The sequence below is a fragment of the Hyaena hyaena genome, unplaced genomic scaffold, assembly GCF_003009895.1.
Source record: "Hyaena hyaena isolate Hyena2069 unplaced genomic scaffold, ASM300989v1 scaffold_3, whole genome shotgun sequence".
Lineage (NCBI taxonomy): Eukaryota > Metazoa > Chordata > Mammalia > Carnivora > Hyaenidae > Hyaena > Hyaena hyaena.
The window spans coordinates 4117640-4123639 of NW_024080635.1; positions in this window are offsets into that span (position 1 = coordinate 4117640).

Consider the following 6000-nt stretch of genomic DNA (forward strand, 5'->3'; position numbering starts at 1 on the left):
TGTCTCCCATCTCTTAGAGATCACTGTACTTCATTGCCTGATGTCCAGCCTTTTGCAAACTGCTGTTTTAAAGATTTTGCCCATTTTTTGGTTCTTTGAGGTGGCAGGAAAAATCCAGTCCCTGTTACTCCATCTTGGCCAGAAGCAAAGTCCCACGCTTTTATTCTTTATACACTTTCCCACTGTGTGAAAGTTTACAGTATGCCTGTATTATTTTCTAAATTAAAAAGGAAAGACATACTAATTAAAATTAAGATGAGGTAAAGGACTAACCCCAGCCCAGCAGTTGCCTCTGATGTGTCCTTTCTGCTGGGTTCCATACCCTTATGTCACCCTGAACAGGGACCCGTGGGCCAATGTGCCAGACACTGCTGGCTTCAACTTCTGGTGAAGGCATCTGCCCATCTCCACTCTCATCTCGAGAAAATTGCTTTCAATTCTACAACAGTGATTGCGGAAAAGTGGGCGTGAAATGAGCCACGTCCTTAGAGCACAACAAGACAGGCTAAGATGTTCCTTCCCCACCAAGGGCTAGGATGTGGGTGACAGGTGTCCTCTTACTGCTCACACACGCCTTGTGATCTAACATTGGTTTTGAAATGTCTCCAGCTGCGCAGCGGCCGGGCTTCCAGCCGCATGAAATTGTGCAGATAAAAACTTAAGCAAAGGGAGCTGAGACCTTGGCTCCCTGACATCTTGCTGCGAGTCCTGTCAGAGCCCAGCTGGCGTGCTAGATCGCCAGAGTCAGTACCGGGGTGTTGCAGGGACTGAAGTCAAGGACAGAATAGGGAGAAAAATTGGAAGTCTAGGGAAAACGGTTCCCCTTCGAGAGTTGTACGGTTCCGTTGCTGTTGCTGTGGGCAGATGGGGGCATCGGGTAAGTTCTGGGAGGTTCCATAACTGTGGAGAGGAGACCCCAGGCGACGGGCAACAGGACAGCGTCTGTCTGAAATGCAGACTGCTGCTCTGTCAACCTTCAGCATGCAGGACATGGGCCACTTCTGGGTTTTGTTTCCTGTATTTTGAAACTCTGTCCTTCAGGGCATCAAAGTTTAGGATTTTATGCCTCCTTAAAGAATTGACCTCTCTAGGGTTTACAGGATACATGTTTAGCTTCCTGCACTCTACTTTCAAATGAGATCATGCTACTTCCTGTACAGCGTGAGGACCTGACGACAATATAACTTTTTCTTCTCTTTCTCTGGCCTGTGTGTTGTTTTTTCCGGCACACTTTATGTCTCTACACATTATCAAGCCCACAATATGTTGTCATTACTTTTTCTTAAGACATAGTCAATCTTCTATTTTTTAATCGCTATTTAGTTAGTATTCATCAAATCTTTCGGTTTATAAGTACTGAGGGATCTCTAAAGTATACGTGAGTTAAATTTCTGATTTCTGTGATCAGGCACAAACACAGCTCAAGTTTTGGTGTCATATATATTCATAACTGACTGTTTTTATATTATTTTGAACCATCTTTTTTTTATTGAAGTATCACACACAGTGTTACATTAGTTTCAGGGACACAAAGTAGTGACTCAATAAGCCTAGAAGTAACCCTGCGTTCAACGCGAGTGTCAATACCGTCTGTCACCAAACAGCACTATCACGATACCTTTGACATATTCCCTATGCTGTACCTTTCACCCCTGTGTGGAACCACTCAACTATCTCTTAAAGAGATTGAAATAATAAGGAAAAGAGTCTTTAATTATTACTCTGCGTAGTTACCATTTCAGGAGATTACCCTCTTTTGTGTATATCCCTATTTCTTCACGGTGTTTTCTTTCTGCATGAGGGACTCTGTCTAACATTTCTCACGGTGTGGGTTGGCTGGTGATAAATTTTTCCAAACCCTGGTTTTCAGAGCTTTGGTACCCAGAAACCCAACAGCCCAGTGGCCCAAGGACGATGCCATGCAACTATTCAAAGTGGCCCGGCATTGCCAGCCCACCTGGGTGGAGGGGGGTGGGGAGACAGCTGGATGTGAACACCACTGGCCGCTAAAGTTCAGCCACACAAGTTTCTCTTTGCAAATAACATCGATGGCTGATGCTCTGGGGGACAGATGGGGAGAGTGGGGGCAGCACGTGTAGAGCGCCTACTATGTGCCAGAGGCTGTGTCACATGTACCTCGTCGGGTCTGAAGAGGACGAAATGAGCCCAGCACCTGGTACGTGTGAGCCCTCCGAAAAGGTAGCTATTATGATCATCTTCCTCGATCAATTTAACAACCTCATGCTACAGGCATTTTGATAATGGAGTTAGAGACGGGGAAGCCAGGCTTAGACAAGGGAAGAAATGGGGGGGATTCAAACCCAGATCTGCATGACTCCAACGCCCCGGTGCTATACCATCTGCTCTGTCCCAGCCCTCCAGGGCCAGGAGTTGTGATGGGCAGGGCAAGACCCACCTCCATGTCCAGAGGAAGCGTGAAAAAGGATGTCCAAGAAATAGGGCTGCCTGGAGCCAGACTCCACTCAGGAATCAATCTGAAGGGTCCAAGCAGGGGTGCGAAAAGATGCCCCAGCAAAGCAGGTGGAGGGGGCAGCTAGGAGCACCCGGGAGCATGGGGTCTGGGGCTGTTGGCACAAAAGCCGCTGCACTCTACCTCTCTGGATTGGTACCCAGGACACGAAGAGCTCAGCAGCACGTTTGATCTTTTCTCTTTTAACAAATCAGTATGTTTTTGCCGCAGCCGAGTAGCGTGGAAAGTACAGTGTGTGCGGACATCGGAGATAGAAACACAAAACTCCAATTCTACGGGGTTGATTGGTCTCAAGGCCGCCCGCTGCCACACCCCCCCCCCTCCAGTGGTCACCCGGGGACTGGCTGCCTCCCTCGAAGCCCCATGCTCCCAATGCCAAAACAAAGAACATCTGTTTTCTCCCTTTTTTCTTTTTCCTGTTTTTTTTTTTCTCTCTTTCTCTCCTGTTTTCTTTCCCTCCTCCTCTGGCTGTTTGTCATCTCTGAGGACAGGGAAAGTTGTCTCAGAACGGTGTGGCCTTCCTTTACCCAGGACATCATTCCTTTATCACGGAGCTCCGAGACGGAGGGCTGCAAGAAAACAAGGCAGGCGCTGGCGGTGATTAACATTGCCCTCTCTGCAGTGCTCCCTGGGCATGGATTTCTTTTTAAGGAGCTTTAGCATACGAGGTGCTGGGAGGCCAGCCCCTGGATTAGCTGGTACCCCCTCAAGCAAAGCAAGAATTCAGAGGAAGGGAGGGCCACCAAGCTGCCAAGCCGAGAGACCAGAGTGTGAGCCCTGCAGCAGGATTGGGGAGACCCCAGGACAGGGGCTGGAGCAGGCCTGGCCCCCCGACGACCAGGACAGCAAGATGCTGGGCGTGGAGAGTGTCCGGACCAATTCTGCCAAGTTAGCAAGTCGGTTCCAATCTTACACCTCCCCTGATTTTCTTCCCTGCCACCGCCCATCACACTGAGTAGAAAGGTCTCCTCCATCCCAGCCACGGCGGGAGAGGACCCGTGGCCCAGATGGAGGGTACTCTGGGGAGAATCAGGAAATGAGGCCAGAACGGGCAGCCCCAGGGAGAAGCTGCTGTAGTACTCAGGGGAGAGACGTGGCCCGGAGGAAAGATGGGGACAGAGCTGGTCGGGAGGCGGCAGATGGTCAGCAGGGCTTGGTGGCAGCGGCCCGCGTGGAGCCGAATTTGGTGGGAAATTGCGTGAAGTCGCCCCGAGTAAGTGGCAGGGCCGCCCCTAAACCTGGACTGGGTTGGGGAGAGGCGGATTCTGAGGGAGGAGAGCCCGTCTCCCCAGTGACAGCCGGGACATGGGAGGCAGGAGCGGAGGAACAGAGAGGTCACTTGACAGTTCATTTACCCTTCTCCTCCCGCACCTTCCAGCCTGGGCCACTTTCCTGCATGACTGGCCTCTCTCCCAAGGCTGGCCCAGAGTCCGGGGTTGGGCCCTTCAGCCCCTCTCTGGCTGGGGGCCTCGTCTCTGGGACTCAGTTACCTCCTCCACCGAGTGGGTTCATGCCCCCTTCCTCCCACTCTGTACGGGCTGTAGTGAAATAGTGACAGTAAAGGAAGCCAGGAGTGGCCATGCACCAAGGAGTCAGGTCAGGGCCGGGGCCTGTCTGTCGGGTGCCCCTCGTTGATGTTGGGTTTTACCAGATCCAGCATAGAGTAGGACCCTGATCATCAGTTGATGGTACGAACCCATTAGTTAATGGGTTCGAATCCTTGCTTTGACATTTAACAGCTGCGTGACCTCCAGCGAAGACATAGCGCCATTCACTCCCTGGATTCTGAGTGAAAAAATCGCAATAAAACAGACCCAGATTCAGGAAAGGAGCTGGGGGCTGAAAGACAGGAACACTTTGGAAAACACTGTCAGGGAGGCACGGTGTACGGGCACCTGCTTAGCCACTTGGAACCCTACACACTTGCTTTAATTCTCTGCGATCACCATCCTGAAATTCCTAATAACTTTATCTTGAACTTGTGTTTTGTGAGCCACGTCCAGCGGGACAGGGGGGTACAGGCACGTGACCAGAGTTACACATGTGCGTCCCCTGGCTCTCGCCACCCACGAGGACAGACCGCTGTTGTGGCCCGTGAGCTCACAATTCCAACCCCCCCACTGTGTGTGTGACTTCAGCAAGACTCAAAGTGGGTGCGAGGACGGTCACGTGCACAGCCGAGTAAGTGGAGGACTGACAGCGCCGAACGGCCAGGTTTCCCATTGGAACCGAGGCTTAAGTACAGAAAGACGTCTGCAGTATCATTCTAAGAAACATACATGGTCAAGGAAACCTACTAGATCCTTTCTTATCTGCATCACTTCCTGTATCAGCCAACCGCTCACCCTGAAAAGGGGGACGGACGAAAGGAAAAAAAGTAAAGCAATTCGTGGTTCCCTTCCTTTCGGCCCCTCCTTGCTCACCAGTTAGCCGGACAGGGAGAGGGGTGGGAGTGTGGACACGTAGCGGGAAGTGAAATAGAGGCCGCGAGGCTGGTTTTGTGTGGCTCCCACTCTTCCTGCAAGAATGAAATACACCTGCATTTGTGCCCGTGAAATATAAACTGTAATTTCCGTACTCCGTATGCGAATTAAATGCTCTTATATTTGCATTTAAAACTGGCTTTGCACAATATAAAGATGAACGGTGAAGTTCATGCTAATAATTTTAAATTCTAATTTTTTTTTACTTGGAGCCACATTAAATAGGAAATAAAATACACCACAAAAGATGAGGCAGAGAGTACGGCAGAAAGGAAAGAGCTTTATGTTTTTGTGTGTTTAATGGATTTTTTTTTTCAGCTTTTTGAATAAGAACACCACATGCTCATTTTTCACCGAACCTGCAACTTAGGTAGCCAGTCCCGCAGGGAGAAGCCAGGCGCCTACACACGCTTCCCCTGGGCAGGGAGACTGGGTTTCTGTTAGGTAACTGCTCAGCCCACAAGACTGCTAATTAAGCACGCAGCATCAGGAAGTGTGAGTTCTGAGGTTTTCCTCATTCACTCCGAAGGTGGGGAGAAGCGGGTGGTGGGGAGCCCTGCAGAGGCTAGAAAGAAGGGAGGTGGGGAGACGGGGGGGCCACCACCCACTCAGGTGTGCCCGTCACTGCCCGGCGCTTTCCACACGTGTCTCATTTTGTGCCACAGCAATCCTGGGAGATGAGGATTGTCACCCCGTCCACAGATGAGGTTGCTGAGGCTCTGAGTGATCAGAAGACACCCGAACCCCCCGGCTAGTGAGGGGCGGAGCCATCTCTCCATGAGCAGACATAGGGGGCCCTTGCCACCCACAGGGACTAAGACACCACCGCCGTGGCCCTCCAGGCCCCCAGTCCCGTGGGAGACAGACAATGACCAGGCAGTGGGACCTGATGGGGGAGCACAGGGCGTGGGGGAGCCAGAGGCGGGTCCTCACCCAGCCTGTCTGCACTGGGGCCTGGGGGTGAGCAGCAGATAAACCTGCCCTGAGAAGGGGGAGAGGAGGGCGAGGAGGGGGAGGAGGGGGAGG